The sequence below is a fragment of the Hyla sarda genome, unplaced genomic scaffold, assembly GCF_029499605.1.
Source record: "Hyla sarda isolate aHylSar1 unplaced genomic scaffold, aHylSar1.hap1 scaffold_332, whole genome shotgun sequence".
Lineage (NCBI taxonomy): Eukaryota > Metazoa > Chordata > Amphibia > Anura > Hylidae > Hyla > Hyla sarda.
In genome coordinates this window covers 65,960-84,149 of record NW_026610065.1, presented here as the reverse complement: position 1 = coordinate 84,149, position 18,190 = coordinate 65,960, and the positions used below count along the sequence as shown (strand labels likewise).

General features: G+C 43.7%; 1 pseudogene; it reads left to right on the top strand.

Annotated features, from left to right (window-relative positions):
- The first annotated feature begins 2,048 nt into the window (after positions 1 to 2,048).
- LOC130330293 (kinesin-like protein KIF14) overlaps positions 2,049 to 18,190 on the top strand; it is a 79,635-nt pseudogene continuing 63,493 nt past the window's right edge.

Genomic DNA, 18,190 nt, shown 5'->3' with positions numbered 1-18,190 from the left:
GGTGAACCACCAGGTGTTGAAAAACAGTCCACAGTTGCAATGGTCCACAGTTTAAAGACTATTGTAGTTGGGGAAAGTTTAATATTTGTCGCAAGCGGAAATTCTGCCGGGCGAATAGACCCTAACAGTGTAAGTTACAACATTACAGAATGTTTAGTGTAGAGTTATTATATGTATCTAAAGAATGAAGGGGAGTTTTCCTACTATACAAAGTTCTATACCCAGAGATGTAGCAATCGGGGATGTGAATGCAGCAGTAACCAAGACCGTGGTGTAATGTCCTACAAAGCGGATGAACACTAAAGAAAGACAGACACAGACAGACCCTTTGGATAGGGGAAAAGATGTCTTGGGGCCGGAGTACCCCTTTAACCCCTAGGCGAAACTAGTCGTAAAGGTACGTCTTCTGTCTGGGACAGGGTGTAAGTGTATACCCTGGAGAGTTAAAGGACTATGAAGTGAGTGCAGGAGCAGGACACTCGCCACTTAGAAAGGGCTGTGAATATCATGAAAAAATACCAAACAACTAAAATGCTGATTTTTGGTCACATCATACAGTATATCACAAAAAGTGAATCAAAAATGAAAAAAAATCCCATCAAAACAAGTATATAGTGCTGATAAAAACTACATATTGTGGTGCAAAAAATGAGCCATTTTAAGCATACAGCGATCCCTCAACTTACCATGGCCCCAACATACAATAGTTTTAACATACAATGGTCTTTTCTGGACCATTGTAACTGGACCATTGTGACTCAACATACAATGCTATGGACAGTCCAGATCTGTGAGACATGTCACAACTGGAAGAACTGACCATTCAGAATGGGCATTTTACTGGTAAATCACCTGTATTACTGAGGCGCAAGCACTGGCTGGCTGTCTGGTAGCGCCCCCTACAGTACAGGGAGGAACTACAAGTTCTGTACTACTCCTTACCTGTGCCAGGGTTAGCTGCTCCTTTGGACGCCAAGTAAGGGTGGCTCCATTTGGGACACTGTGTGTACTGTATAGGATCCTAAAGAAGCTCCTGTCCTCTACTTAAACCATTGTTTCCCAACCAGGGTGCCTCCAGCTGTTTCAAGACTACAACTCCCAGGATGCCCGGACAGCCAACGGCTGTCCGGGCATGCTGGGAGTTGTAGTTTTGCAACAGCTGGAGGCACCCTGGTTGGGAAACACTGACCTAGACAGTGATTTACAGCTCCCAGCAGCTCATTCTTACTTTTATATGTAAGGATTTGCTTTATCTGTATTAGTTATCTACTTATTTTTCTTTAATCCTCACTTTTTCCTATTTTTTGGATGACATTTTGGTGGCTTCAGAACCAATTACCAGGTTTCCACAGAGTTATGGTCTCAACATACAATGGTTTCAACATACAATGGTCGTCTTGGAACCAATGAATATTGTAACTTGAGGGACCACTGTACTAATATTGTTTAAAAAAGTTTGCAAATTTTTTAAAGAAACTCTGGGATTCTGTTGCATGGTTTCCGATATTTAACTTATTAATTATATATAGCAGAAAAATCCCTCTGTAGGTGCTGCCCCTCGTATGGATCTATCAAAACTTGTCCAGAGGAAAAAGTTGCCCAGTTGCCCATAGCAACCAATCAGCGCGCTTCTTTTATTTTTAACAAGGCCTCTGGATAATGAAAGAAGCGAGCTGATTGGTTGCTATGGGCAACTGGGCACGTTTTGATAAATCTCCCCCATGAAGAATTATATTCCACTGGAAGAATTACAATAGTCATTGTTTTTGTGGCATCCACATTCTAAAGTACATTATCAATGGGACATTCAGCGCTTATTTTCTTAGCGCAGCTGATTCTGGGCAAATTTCCTCAGTGTGAACATACCATTAGAGCTGCAGCATCTTTTTTTTTTTTTCTCTCTAGCTTTATTTAGATTCTAATGAGAATCATGGGGGAGATTTATCAAAACCTGTACAGAGGAAGAGTGGTGCATTTGCCCATAGCAACCAATCAGATCGCTTCTTTCGTTTTCCACAGGCCTCTAAAGAGGCCTGTGGAAAATGAAAGAAGCGATCTGATTGGTCGCTATGGGCAAATGCACCACTCTTCCTCTGCACAGGTTTTGATAAATCTCCCCACATGTGTCCACTCACAAGGTGAGGGCTACACACAGATGCTTTGTAGTGAGATGTTCCTATTTTAACTCTTAAGTGACCGCAGTAGTCCAGGGGAGAGCGCTAAGCTGCATGTAGCTCAATGGGTTCCTTTGGACCACAGCTGTAGCTCAATAGTTAAAACTGGAAAGTCTCGCCTCAAAAAGCCTGTGCGTGGCCTCAGCGCCAGTTGGAAACTTTATTTATAGTGGACGTGCAGCATTGCTGTGTAAGTCCATGTGCATAGTGGAGACCATCTTCTTGTGTGGTTTCAGATGTGCCAAGTATCTTCCCGCTACACAGCATCATAGCTGGGACAATTGTTGGTGAGTTAGGACTTTGTTTTGGCATTTGAAGTAGGATAAGTTTATTATTGGAAAAATCTAATTAAAGGGGTTCTCTGGCCCTGAGACATCTTATCCCCTATCCAAAGGATAGGGGATAAGATGTCTCACCGCGGGGTCCCGCCGCTGGGGACCCCGGCAATCTTGTATTCGCCACCCACCTGTTTGAGCTGCACGCCGCGGTGCCACGTGGCCGGAGTATCGTGATGTCATGACTCCACCCCTGTGTGATGTCACCCCCCGCCCCCACTATGCAAGTATATGGGAGGGGGCGTGATGGCTGTCATAGTGTATTCCAAACCGTGTTTTCCTAGTAGTTGCAAACCTACACTTTGGCTGTCTGGGCATGCTGGGAGTTGTAGTTTTGCAAAAGCTGGAAAAAAAAAAGTTTGGGAAAATACTGGGTTAAGGGATAACTGTCTGATCATGGGGGGCCATGACTCTCCCTGCTGTATGTGTGAGGTCAGCACGTGCTCCATGCAGTCTCTATTGGAGCAGCAAAGATACTTATCCTCTATCCTGTATGTTACATATAAAGTGGAACTCCTTGGTCCTTAACCCTTTAAGGACCAAGCCCATTTTCACAATTTTTAAGGTCCAGACTAAATTTATATTTTGCTCTTTTTTTTTTTTGTTTTTTCCTCCTCGCCTTCTAAAATCCATAACTGTTATGTTTCCATCTACGGACCCATATAAGGGCTTGTTTTTTGTGTGACCAATTGTACTTTGTAACGAATCCTCTAGTTTTAACCTAAAATGTACGGCAAACCCAAAAAAAAAAATTTTTTTAGGTAGGAAATTTAAATTTAAATGTACAATTTTGCACATTCTGGAGGGTTTCGTTTTCACACTGTACAGTTTATGGTAGAAAAGACACGTGTTCTTTATTCTGTGGGTCCAAACGATTAAAATGATACCCATGGCTAGATACTTTTATATTTTTGTACTGCTTTAAAAAAATCTAAAACTTTTTGTACAAAATCAGTAATCTAAAATCGCCCTATTTTGACCACCGATAACTTTTTCATTTTTCAACATATAGGGCGGTATGAGGGCTCATTTTTTGAGCCGTCATCTGTACTTTTTATTGATACCACATTTGCAAATATAAAACTTTTAGATAATTTTTTATTAATTTTTTGGGGGGAATAAAATGAAAAAAAAGCTGCATTTTTGGACTTTTTTTTTTATATTATTTACGCCGTTCGCCTTACGGAATCATTAACATTATATTTTAATAAATCCGACATTTAAGCGGCGATACCAAATATGTTTATTAAAAAAAAATTACGCTTTTTGGGGGTAAAAAAACCTGTCAATTTTCATTTTTATTGGGGACGGGGATTTTTCACTTATTTTACTTTTTATTTTTACATTTTTCAACTTTTTTTTTTTTTACACTTTGTCCCCATAGGGGACTATCTATAGCAATCATTTGATTGCTAATACTGTTCAGTGCTATGCATAGGACATAGCACCGATCAGTATTATCGGTGATCTTCTGCTCTGGTCTGCTCCATCTCAGACCTCCGGCCGCCATGCTGGATGATCGGATCGCCGCAGCGCTGCGGTCGATCCGATCATCCATTCAAAGTACCGCACTGCTGCAGATAACGTGATCTGTATTGATCACGGCATCTGAAGGGTTAATGGCGGACATCCGCGCAATCGCGAATGTCGGCCATTACGGTCAGGTCACTGGCTGCTGCTAGCAGCCGGAACCTGTCATGTATGACGCGAGCACCGTTCCGATGCTTGCGGTCATACACAGGATGTAAATGTACGTCCTGGAGCTCGAAGTACCGCCAAACCAGGACGTACATTTACGTCCGTGGTCATTAAGGGGTTAAAGGGGTACTCCGGTGGAACACTTTTTTTTAAATCTATTGGTGCCAGAAAGTTACAGATTTGTAAATTAGTTCTATTAAAAAATCTTAATCCTTCCAGTACTTATTAGCTGCTGAATACTACAGAGGAAATTCTTTGCTTTTTGGAACACAGTGCTCTCTGCTGACATTTGTCCATTTTAGGAACTGTCCAGAGTAGGACAAAATCCCCATAGAAAACATATGCTGCTATGGACAGAGATGTCAGCAGAGAGCACTGTGGTCATGATGTCACCAGAGAGGACTGTGTTACAAAAATAAAAGAATTTCCTCTGTTGTATTCAACAGCTAATAAGTACTGGAAGTATTAAGATTTTTTTAATAGAAGTAATTTGCAAATCTGTTAAACTTTCTGGCACCAATTGATTAAAAAAAAAGTGTTCGACCGGAGTACCCCTTTAACCCCTTAAGGACCAAGGGCGTACAGGTACGCCCTTGGTCCTGCTCTCCTGATATAACGCGGGGTTACACAGTAACCCCGCGTCATATCACGGCGGGCCCGGCGTCATAGTGAAGCCGGGACCCGCCTCTAATAGCGCGCAGCGCCAATCGCGGTGCCGCGTGCTATTAACCCTTTAGCCACGCGCTCAGAGCTGAGCCGCGCTGCTAAAAGCGAAACCGAAAGTGGCCGGCTAGCTCAGTCGGGCTGTTCGGGATAGCCGCGGCTAATCGCGGCATCCCGAACAGCTGACAGGACAGCGGGAGGGCCCCTACCTGCCTCCTCGCTGTCCGATCGCCGAATGACTGCTCAGTGCCTGAGATCCAGGCATGAGCAGTCATGCGGCAGAATCGTTGATCACTGGTTTCTTATGAGAAACCAGTGATCAATGATGATCAGTGTGTGCAGTGTTATAGGTCCCTATGGGACCTATAACACTGCAAAAAAAAAAGTGGAAAAAAAAAAAGTGAATAAAGATCATTTAACTCCTCCCCTATTAAAAGTTTGAATCGCCCCCCTTTTCCAATAAAAAAAAACTGTGTAAACAAAAATAAAAATAAACATATATGGTATCACCGCGTGCGGAAATGTCTGAATTATAAAAATATATCATTAATTAAACCGCTCGGTCAATGGCGTGCGCGCAAAAAATTCCAAAGTCCAAAATAGTGCATTTTTGGTCACTTTTTATATAATTTAAAAATGAATAAAAAGCGATCAATAAGTCCTATCAATGCAAAAATGGTACCGTTACAAACTTCAGATCACGGCGCAAAAAATTAGCCCTCATACTGCCCCATACACGGAAAAATAAAAAAGTTATAGGGGTCAGAAGATGACAATTTTAAACTATTAATTTTCCTGCATGTAGTTATGATTTTTTCCAGAAGTCGGACAAAATCAAACCTATATAAGTAGGGTATCATTTTAATCGTATGGACCTACAGAATAAAGATAAGGTGTCATTTTTACCGAAAAATGTACTACGTAGAAACGGAAGCCCCCAAAATTTACAAAACTGCGTTTTTTTTTTCAATTTTGTCGCACAATGATTTTTTTTTCCGTTTCACCGTAGATTGTTGGGAAAAATGACTGATGTCATTACAAAGTAGAATTGGTGGTGCAAAAAATAAGCCATCATATGGATTTTTAGGTGCAAAATTGAAAGAGTTCTGATTTTTTTAAAGGCAAGGAGCAAAAAACGAAAATGCAAAAACGGAAAACCCCCCCGGTCCTTAACCTCTTTAAGAACCCATGACGTATGCGTACGTCATGAGTCCCGGTCCTGCGATATAACGCGGGGTCACACGGTGACCCCGCATTATATCGCGTCGGGCCTGGCGTCATAGTGAAGCCGGGACCCGCCTCTAATAGCGCGCGGCACTGATCGCTGTGCCGCGCGCTATTAACCCTTTAGCCGCGCGCTCAAAGTTGAGCCACGCGGCTAAAAACGAAAGTAAAAGTGCCCGGCTAGCTCAGGGAGCTGTTCGGGATCGCGAACAGCTGTAGCACAGGAGGAGGTCTTCTTACCTTCTCCTGTGCTGTCCGATCACCGAATGAATGCTTCAAGCCTGAGATCCAGGCTTGAGCATTCAATCGCCGAAAACACTGATTGATCCATTCCTATGGAGATGGATCAATCAGTGTAAAAGATCAGTACATGCAATGTTATAGCCCCTTATGGGAGCTATAATGTTGCATAAGAAAAGTGTAAAAAAAAATCATTAACCCTTTCAATTATCCCTTCCCCTAATAAAAGTTTGCATCACCCGGCATTTCCAAAAATAAAAAAAAATTATGTAAATAATAATAAAAATAAACATATGTGGTATCGCCGCGTGCGGAAATGTCCAAATTATAAAAATATACCACTTTTTAAACCGCTCGATCAATGGCGTACGCGCAAAAAAATTCCAAAGTCCAAAATAGCGCATTTTTGATCACTTTTTATACCACAAAAAAGTGAATAAAAAGTGATCAAAAAGTCTGATCAGAACAAAAATGGTACTGCTAAAAACTTCAGATGACGGCGCAAAAAATGAGTCCTCAAAGCGCCCTGAACACAAAAAATAAAAAAGTTATAGGGGTCAAAAGATGACCATTTTAAACGTATAAATTTTCCTGCATGTATTCATGATTTTTTTCGGAAGTGATACAAATTCAAACCTATATAAGTAGGGTATCATTTTAACCGTATGGACCTACAGACTAAAGATAAGGTATCATTTTTGACAAAAAATGTACTGCGTAAAAACAGAAGCCCCCAAAACTTACAAAATAGTGTTTTTTCATAAATTTTGTCGCACATTGATTTTTTTTTTCCCGTTTCACCGTAGATTTTTGGGTAAAATAATGTTATTACAAAGTAGAATTAGTGACGCAAAAATTAAGCCATTATATATAATTTTAGGTGAAAATTTTTAAGAGTTATGATTTTTTAAAGTTAAGGAGGAAAAATTGAAAATGAAAAAACGGAAAAAGCCCTGGTCCTTAAGGGGTTAAAGGGGTACTCTGGTGATTATTTTTTTTTTTAAATCAACTGGTGCCAGAAAGTTAAACAGATTTGTAAATTACTTCTATTAAAAAATCTTAATCCTTTCTGTACTTATTAGCTGCTGAATACTTCAGCGGAAATTCTTTGCTTTTTGAAACACAGAGCTGTCTGCTGACATCATGAGCACAGTGCTCTCTGCTGACATCTCTGTCCATTTTAGGAACTGTCCAGAACAGCATATGTTTGCTATGGGGATTTCCTTTTACTCTGGACACTTCCTAAAATGGACAGAAATGTCAGCAGAGAGCACTGTGCTCATGATGTCAGCAGAGAGCTCTGTGTTTCAAACGGAAAAGAATTTCCACTGTAGTATTCAGCAGCTAATAAGTACAGGAAGGATTAAGATTTTTTTAATAGAAGTAATTTACAAATCTGTTTAACTTTCTGGCACCAGTTGATTTAAAAAAATAATAATTTCACCGGAGTACCCCTTTAAGGACCCGGGGTTTTTCAGTTTTTCGCACTTTCATTTTTTTCTCCTTACCTTTAAAAAAAAAATCATAACACTTTAAATTTTGCGCCTAAAAATCCATATTTTTTCTGCCACCAATTCCACTTTGTAATGACATCAGTCATTTTACCCAAAAATTATTGTGCAACAAAATTGAAGAAAAACACCGTTTTGTAACCTTTAGGAGCTTCCGTTTCTACATAGTACATTTTTCAGTAAAAATGACATTCTCTTTATTCTGTAGGTCCATACGATTAAAATGATACCCTACTTATAGGTTTGATTTTGTCGTACTTCTGGAAAAAATCAGTACCATTTTTGTATTGATAGACTTTTGATCGCTTTTATTCATTTTTTGCATGATATAAATATACTATTTTGGACTTTGGAATTTTCTGCGCGTATGCCATTGTTCAATTAACGATATATTTTTATAATTTGGTAATTTCTGCACGCGGCGATAGCACATATGTTTATTTACAGTTTTTTTATTTACCGTATTTATCGGGGTATACCACGCACCGGCCTATAACACGCACCCTCATTTTACCAAGGATATTTGGGTAAAAAAAGTTTTTTACCCAAATATCCATGGTAAAATGAGGGTGCGTGTGCGCGCGTGTATACCCCGATATACCCCCAGGAAAGGCAGGGGGAGAGAGGCCGTCGCTGCCCGCTTCTCTCCCCCTGCCTTTCCTGGGGTCTAGAGCGCTGCTGTCGGCCCTTCTCACCCCCCTGGCTATCGGCGCCGCTGCCCGTTCTGTCCCCCTGACTATCGGTGCCGGCGCCGATAGCCAGGGGGAGAGAAGCGGCACCGACAGCCAGGGGGAGAGAAGGGGCAGCGGCACCCATTGCCGGCCCCGCTGCCCCGTTGCCTCCCCCCATCCCCGGTGGCATAATTACCTGAGTCGGGTCCGCGCTGCTGCAGGCCTCCGGTGTGCGTCCCTTGCGTCGTTGCTATGCACGGCGCGGCGCACTGACGTCATGCGCCGCGCCGTTCAGCGCATAGCAACGACGCCGGGGACGCACGCCGGAGGCCTGCAGCAGCGCGGACCCGACTCAGGTAATTATGCCACCGGGGATGGGGGGAGGCAACGGGGCAGCGGCACCGGCAATGGGTGCCGCTGCCCCCTTCTCTCCCCCTGGCTATCGGCGCCGGTACCGATAGTCAGGGGGACAGAACGGGCAGCGGCGCCGATAGCCAGGGGGTGAGAAGGGCCGACAGCAGCGCTCTAGACCCCAGGAAAGGCAGGGGGAGAGAAGTGGGCAGCGACGGCCTCTCTCCCCCTGCCTTTCCTGGGGCGGTATCGGCGTATAACACGCACATAGACTTTAAGCTAAAAATTTTAGCCTAAAAAGTGTGTGTTATACGCCGATAAATACAGTATTTTTTTTAATGGGAAAGGGGGGGGGGGGTGATTCAAACTTTTATTAGGGAAGGGGTTAAATGATAACTCTTTTCCTTTTTTTTTTTTTTTTTGCAATTTTATAGCCCACATAGGGGGCTATAACACTGCACACACTGATCTTTCACATTGATCGTTGTTATTCCATAGGATAACATAGATCAATGATTCTGCCTCTTGATTGCTCATGCCTGGATATCAGGCACTGAGCAGTCGTTTGACGATCAGGACACCAGGAGGCAGGTAGGAGGACCTACAGCTGTTCGGGATGCCGCGATTTCACCTACTGAGCTAGCTGGGGGGGTAGTTTAGTTTCACGTTAGACGTGGCGATCAACTTTGTCAAAAGGGTTAATCAGTGCCGCATGCTATTAGCCATGGGTCCCGACCCGCTATGACGTGGGACCACGCCGTGATTATTATACCGGAATTTTTTTTTTTTTTGCATAAGATGCTGGATCGCGGGAGTGTCGCTGCTGGGGACCCCCGGGATCTTGCATGCGGCACCCCATTTATAATCAGTCCCCGGAGCGTGTTTGCTCCAGGACTGATTACCGACGACCACAAAGCCGGCGGCGTGTGACGTCACGCCTCTGCCCCCGTGTGACGTCACGCTCCGCCCCTCAATGCAAGCCTACGGGAGGGGACGTGATAGCTGTCATGCCCTCTCCCATTGGCTTACATTGAGGGGCGGAGCGTGACATCACACGGGAGCAGGGGCGTGACGTCACCCGCCACCCGCCCTGTGGTCGCCGGTGATCAGTCCCGGAGCGAACACGCTCCGGGGACTGATTATAAATGGGGTGCCACCTGCAAGATCACGGGGGTCCCCAGCGGCGGGACTCCCGCGAGCAGGCATCTTATCGGATAAGATGTGTAAGCACCGGAGAACCCCTTTAAATCAACTGGTGCCAGAAAGTTAAACATTTGTAAATGACCTATAAAAAAATCTTAATACTTCCAGTACTTAGCACTGGTGTTGCTAGGGTTGGGGGTCACCTGGTGCCGTAGAAAATGTGTCGTAAGATGTGTAAGCACCGGAGAACCCCTTTAGAAAAAAATAATAATAATAATTCCGGGAAAGTACCTCTTTAACTTTTTATTCCGAAGGTTAGGGGATAAGTGTCTTATTGTGGGGTGATTTCCTGCCCGGCTCTCTCCATGCCCGGAATGTGGTCGACACGCCCCCTCCATGCATCTCTGTGGGAGAGCGGAGTACAGCGCTTGTTCATCTTCGGCTCAGTACATGAGGAGAGCTGGTGTTCTGAACATTATCCTGGGGATAAGGTTAAAAGCACTGGAGTTACCCTAGGAACAGTTCATGGTTTGTTTTTTTATGGATCTATGTTGTGCGAGATTTGTAAGAGGTTTTGTAAAATGTAATTTACTTGTATTGTTCAGTAAGGAATCTGCACTAAAAAATTACAATAAATGTTAGTTTATCATTTTATTGTTTTGTTCTGCATTGACCTGTATATTATGTAACAGTAGTAAGCTCTCACGGTGTCTACCATAGAGTTCTGCATAAAGATTTGTAAATTGAGATATGTTAAGTTAGATATCCCTTGAAGGAGCAATGGTTATTTTTTTAATGTCAGCACAGACCGCTCTCCTATAATTAAATGTGTTTTTTTTGTGGTGTGATAGGGTTTGTTTTAACACATTCTTTGCCTTGGGGCGATTGTAAATAATTATAATCTGTAGAACGATATAGCTGGCCCTGTGGGAATAGGAGGAGGTTAAAGGGACAGTGTATTTCTAACTCTGTATTCCAGGGAGGGTTGTGGTGCAATAGTTATTTCCCAGGATTGTCACCATCACAGGGGGCTGTGGGAGTAGAAAGCCAATGCACAGTAGTGATGTCAGTGCAGCAAGATAGACATGTCTGGTGTGTGGCCACAGAGAGATTTGCAAAGGAATTGCCCTGAGCTGAGATGTGGCAAGGAGCATGCTGGTCTATAATTAGAGGCGAGAGGCTTTCTTCATTGGACCTGAACAACTGAGGATCCTCCCTAGGCGATAACCCTCAGAGCACCTAGAACACTGCCTTCAGCGGAACACAGATTCATCCCACATGTTGTCTGACAACACAAACAATCAATCTTCTCCCCAAGAAATCTATTAAAAGTGACAAATGGACAGGAGAGAAGTCAGAGGAAACACAGCATTCCCTATAATGTATTTTGTATAAGCATTTGCTATCTATATGACCATGCATTGCTTGGGAATTTGCTCAGTGGCAGGTGACCTTACTCCATGGCATAAATCTAGCACTTTTTTGCTTTTGAAATGGCATAACGTTACAAAGGATGACAGTCAAGATAGAAACAAAGCATATTAGAGTACTGAAGCCTTTCCACTAGGTCCTCAAAGATAGTCTCAATACTGTTATGGGACCATACTTCATATCAGTGTAGATGTAGTGGACTGGGACGGTCTCTTAGCTGCTAAAGTAGAAATGTCAGGTGGATGGGTTGTTAATCGGTGTCACGATCATGAGTTAAATATTCATAACTTGTTTTCTGCAAAATGTAGTCTACTACTGCATATACTATATACAATATATACTGCATATAGCATATACTATCATAGCTGAGAAAGGGTTAACATTTCAATGTTTGCAGCTGCCACCACTGGTGTGCAAGAAATATATGTAAGAATGCATGGAACATTGCTCACATAGCTTGCCTCAACTAGTTTCTTTGCAGAAACCACTAAAAAAGCTGGGGGAGGAGTCTTCTAAGTCCAAGCATCTCTGTCCAAAGGGTTGGAACCAAACCAGTTTAGTCTGGCTTTAGCCGGTGAGGTGAGGATGTCTCCCTGCTATCCTCCTGCTGGGTTGACTAGAGCCTGGATTTGGCCAGAGTAGTGTGCAATACAAACCTTGTCTGTCCTCTGATAAGTCAGATTGAAAAGTTCTGGGCCAGAATATTGAAATTGCTTAATGTTCTGACGGACCTCTGCGGATCACGTCATAATAAACTTGTGCTGGTGATTTTAGGTAGAGCGCACAGGCATCCTGATGCACAGGGATGCATTCTTCTACATATATCCTATGCACTGGTGTGGCATTCATTTAGATCCATATCGGAGAGATTGGTCTTGATAAATTCCCCCCCAAAGTGCTACAAGCATATCTAGAGACTCTTATTTAGTACAACGGCTTACATTCATTCTGAAGTCTTGTAACCTGCAACAAAAACAAACTGTGTTTAGATTTAGAGGACAGGCTACACCCTGTTTTCACATTACCTTTGTGTCTGGAGTATCCCCTTAAGGACGAGCACCGTAAAGCGTCACTTAGTGCACCGCGGCTTATATTTACTGCGCTGCGTTCCATGATCACCGCGTCTTCGGACATGGTGATCAGGCTGGGATGGCTGCTGTTATCTAACAGCCATCCCGGCATATTGCCCAGGGGGGTCCTTAGACCCCCCTTGTTGGCGATCGCTGTGATTCGTCACTCAATTCAGACTGGCAAATCACAGCATTTCTGGGTCAATCGGGTGTCTGGCGCCAATCACCCTGAAGGGTAGGAGTGAGGTGTGTAAATTTTTTACACAACATGCTGGTGTTGCCCCATACTTTTCATTTTCATAAGAGATAGAAGGAAAAAAATACCCCCAAAATTTGTAACTCAATTTCCCCATAGTACGGAAATACCCATTATGTGGACGTAAAATGCTCTGCGGGCGCACAACAGGGCTCACGAGTGAGAGCGCACTATGTACATTTGAGGCCTAAACTGGTCATTTGCACAGGGGTGGCTGCTGGTTACAGTGGTTCAGACATAAATGCAAAAAAAAAAAATGTGTCCCCATCTTGGAAACTACATCCCTCACGGAACTTAACAAGGGGGGGGGGGGGTATAGTGAGCCTTAACACCCCACAGGTGTTTGACAAATTTTTGTTAAAGTTGAACATGAAAAATTAGATTTTTTGTTTCACTAAAAGGCTAATGTTACCCCAAAGTTCATTTTCACAAGGGGTAATAGAAGATATAGGGTTACAAATTTTGGTGACATTTTTACCTGAGTAAGGAAATACCTCATATGTGGATGTAAAGTGCTCTGCTGGCGCACTACAAGGCTCAGAAGAGGAGTGCCATTGGGCTTTAGGAGAGAGAATTAGGCTGGAATTGAAGGCAATGTGCGTTTACAAAGCCCCCTTGATGCCAGTACAAAGGACCCCCCCCCCCCACATGTGACCCCATTTTGGAAACTACACCCCTCATGGAATGTAATTATTGTTCCAAAGATCTGCCAAGCGCCAGTGGGGTGTAAATACTCACTCCACCCCTTATTACATTGTTTGTAAACGAACATGGCCTCAGACTTCCATTCCAACCAAATTCTCTCTCCAAAAGCCCAATGGCGCTCCTCCTCATCTGAGCCCTGTAGTGTGCCCGCAGAGCACATATGGTGTATTTCCATACTCAGAAGGAAGTGTTACAACATTTGGGGGGCTATTTCTCATATTACCCCTTGTAAAAATAAAAAATTTGGGGTAACACCAGCATTTTAGTAAAAAAAAATTTAATTTTTCCTTTTCACGTCCAACGTTTGAAAATTTGTCAAACACCAGGGGATTAAGGCTCACTGTACCCCTTGTTACATTCCTTGAGGGGTGTAGTTTCCCAAATAGTGTGCCATGTGGGTGCGTTTTGCTTTTCTGGCACCATGGGGGCTTCCTAAAAGCGACATGCCCCCCAAAAATTATTTCAGCAAAATTTGCTTTCCAAAATCCCATTGTCGCTCTTTCCCTTCTGAGCCCTCTACTGCACCCACAGAGCACTTTACATCCACATATGAGGCATTTCCTTACTCGAGAGAAATTGGGTTACAAATTTTGGGGGTACTTTTCTCCTTCTACTCCTTGTAAATATAAAAAATATGGGTCTACAAGCACATGTTAGTGTAAAAAATTTAGATTTTGAATTTTCTCCTCCAGTTTGCTGTGCCACGCTTCTAGATGAGTTCTACTGAACACAGCAGCTAATGCTGTAAGCATACAAGTAAAATACACTGCTCAAAAAAACTAAAGGGTACACTGAGATAATGCATCCTAGATCTGAATGAACTAATCATATGAAATACTTTTGTCTTTACATAATTATGTGTGATTTTGTTGTCAGCACATTCAACTATCAATGGAAACCAAATTTATTAACCCATGGAGGTCTGGATATGGAGTCACACTCAAAACCAAAGTGGAAAACCACACTACAGGCTGATCCAACTTCATGTAATGTCCTTTTAAAACAAGTTAAAATGAGGCTCAGTAGTGTGTGTGGCCTTCACGTGCCCGTATGAACTCCCTACAATGCCTGGGCATGCTCCTGGACAGTCTGTGGTGCAAAGTGATGTTGGTGGATGGAGTAAGACATGTCCCAGATGTGCTCAATCAGTTTCAGGTCTGGGGAACGGGCAGGCCAGTCCATAGCATCAATGCCTTCCTCTTGCAGGGACTGCTGACACACTCCAGCCACATGAGGTCTAGCATTATCTTGCATTAGGAGGAACCCAGGGCCAACCGCACCAGCATATGGTCTCACAAGGGGTCTGAGGATCTAATCTCGGTACTTAATGGCAGTCAGGCTACCTCTGGCAAGCACATGGAGGACTGTGCGGCCCTCAAAGAAATGCCACCCCACACCATTACTGACCCACCGCCAAACCAGTCATGCTGTAGGATGTTGCAGGCAGCAGAACGTTCTCTACTATGTCTCCAGACTGTCACGTCTGTCACATGTGCTCAGTGCGAACCAGCTTTCATCTGTGAAGGGAACAGGGCGCCAGTGGCAAATTTGCCAATCTTGGTGTTCTCTGGCAAATACCAAACATCCTGCACGGTATTGGGCTGTAAGCACAACCCCCACCTGTGAACATCGGGCCCTCATACCACCCTCATGGAGTCTGTTTCTGACTGTTGGAGTGGACACATGCACATTTGGGGCCTGCTGGAGGTCATTTTGCAGGGCTCTGGCAGTGCTCCTCCTTGCACAAATGCGGAGGTAGCGGTCCTGTTGTTGGCCTCCTCCACATCTCCTGATGTAAGGCAAGGCAGGAAGGGAAGTAGGCGGAATGACCCCGAATCGGATGCAGCCTATAAGCAGTTGGTCACCACTGTGATGTCACAGCCCTATACTGTTTATTTGGCAGCCATTTTGCCGTTCGTCATATCATTCATTACACTGCATAGAGAGAGGACAGACATCGCTGTGTGTGTTACACAGAAAAGCTCATTCCAGCAGCGTTTCACATCTTGGTCACATCCACATCAGGAAGGACAGAGAGCAGTGTTTTTTTTCACTGAAAAGGATTTTTACTGCATCCATTAACCTCCCAGTCACTTTCTTCAGCATAGTATTACAGAGAGGGGCAGATAGCTGTGTTGCCTCATACATTTCAACAAGCTGCCTCAACTTCATAAACCTTAGCAGAGGAGGCAGGAATAATTTTTCAGCGCAATTCTGTGTCTTTGTTCCACAACAAATCATCTGCTGGTTATACTACCCAGCAGTCCATTCCTAATAGTGTTTGACAGAGTACAATTTTGTGTTTAGTACACAGCTTTGTTGTGCTGCAGCACTGTTGTGTACTGCTGGTGTTGTGCAAAAAGTTTTTTTTTTTTTTTTTTTAAGCATACGGTACCGCATTTTTTTGCCCTCATAAGTGCATAACTGCATACCACATACCTACATCTAAGTAGTGTACTGTTTTGTACCTGTTAATCTGTCAAGGGCCTGGATACTGTGAATGTCCAGGCAAAAGTAATCACCGGCTGGTATTGTACAAAAATACAGAGTTTTTAAGCATACTGTAGAACATTTTTCTGCTCTCATAAAAATGTGAAGCGTATTGTACTCCCCTCATATACACAATAAGTATGTTAGGCAGAGTAGTGCCATGACACATATCTGACACATATCTGTCATTGTGGTGATATGTGACTCCTTGTTAAATTAATTTTTTTTTTGTGCCCACATGCCGGGGCCTGGGGCACTAAAACTTGGGAGTTAAAATTTCAATTTTAAAATGTAAAATTTCCATTTAAAAAAAAAACAAACTTAAATTTCAATGGTCTCCTCATGTTTCTTGCACCTCCAGGCTGTGCCATTCATCCAATATATGGTTTACTGATGCTTCAGCCACCTCCAGTCTGTGTCATTCAGCAACTACATGGTTTAGTGATGCTGCTGGGCCTAGGACATTACACAAATATCTTTATGGTAGCACTAGGTACCATACATCTTCATAAGGAAATTTCAAAATTCATCATTTAATCTTAAAGGGGCTCTACAGTGCTTAAACATCTTATCCCCTATCCAAAGGATAGGGGATAAGATGCCTGATCGCGGGAGTCCTGCCGCTGGGGACCCCCGGGATCATGCACGTGGCACCCCGTTTGTAATCAGTCCCCGGAGCGTGTTTGCTCCGGGACTGATTAACGGCGACTACAGGGCTGGCGGCGTGTGACGTCACGCTCCGCCCCTCAGTGCAAGTCTACGGGAGGGGTCGTGATAGCTATCACGCCCCCTCCTGTAGGCTTGCATTGCGGGGCGGAGCGGGGCGTGACGTCACACGCCGGCGCAGGCGTGACGTCACATGCCGCCCGCCCTGTAGTCGTCCGTAATCAGACCCGGAGTGAACACGCTCCGGGGACTGATTACAAACTGGGTGCCGCGTGCAAGATCCCGGGGGTCCCCAGCGGCGGGACTCCCGCGATCAGGCATCTTATCCCCTATCCTTTGGATAGGGGATAAGATGTTTAAGCACCGGAGAACCCCTTTAAGGATTGTGAAGCACTAGTGTCTACTCATGCTGCTGCCAGCTCCAGGCTGTCATTCAGCAACTACGTGGTCTCCTCATACTGATGCCACCTCAAGGCTCTGTCATTGTGCTGCCATGTGACTCCTTGTAAGATTTGGTCCTCTGTACCCACACGCCGGGGCCTGGGACACTAAAACTTGGGAGTTAAAATTTCTATTTCAAAATCCTCGATTTCAATTTAAAAATCTTAAATTACAATGGTCTCCTCATGCTTCAGCCACCTCCCCAGGCGGTGTCATTCAGCCAATATATGGTTTACTGATGCTGCTGGGACTAAAATAATTTTGTGGTAGCACTAGCTACCATAAATCTTCAATTTAAATTTCAGAATTAATCTTTAATCTTGGGGATTGTAAAGCCCTAGTGTCTACTCATGCTGCTGCCAGCTCCACGATGTCATTCAGCCACTATATGGTCTTCTCATACTGATGCCACCTCCAGGCTCTGTCATTGTGCCACTCTGCGGCAGTGATTCTAAAAGCGATGCCTGTAATCTGCATGTCATACAGAATAACAGTATTTCACTACCCCAGCACACTCCATATGCATGTTAGAACAAAGCAAAGTGTTCTACACCCCTACTGAGGCTCTCTGTAGGCCAGAAATAGCCGTTTTTAATATAGATTCGCCGCAAATAAATTTGGATCGAACCAAATTTTTTGAAAAAATTTGGTGAATTGACCAAATGGAATTTTTCAAAAGTTCGCTCATCTCTAACAGACACAGCAAACAGTCTTGCCACAGGTCGCATTAATGTTCCATCCTTGATGAGCTGCACTACCTGACCTGAGCCACTTGTGTGGGTTGTAGACTCCGTCTCATGCTACCACTAGAGTGAAAGTACTGTCAGCTTTCAAAAGTGACCAAAACATCAGCCAAAAAGCATAGGAACTGAGAAGTAGCCTGTGGTCACCACCTGCAGAACCACTCCTTTATTGGGGGTATCTTGCTAATTGCCTATAATTTCCACCTGTTGTCTGTTCCATTTGCACAACAGCATGTGAAATTGATTGTCAATGAGTGTTGCTTCCTGAGTGGACAGTGTGATTTCACAGAAGTGTGATTTGAAGTGGTGTTCCCTTTATTTTTTTGAGCAGTGTATATAAGGGGTATTTTGTTAGTAGAATAGCATGAGAATAATATG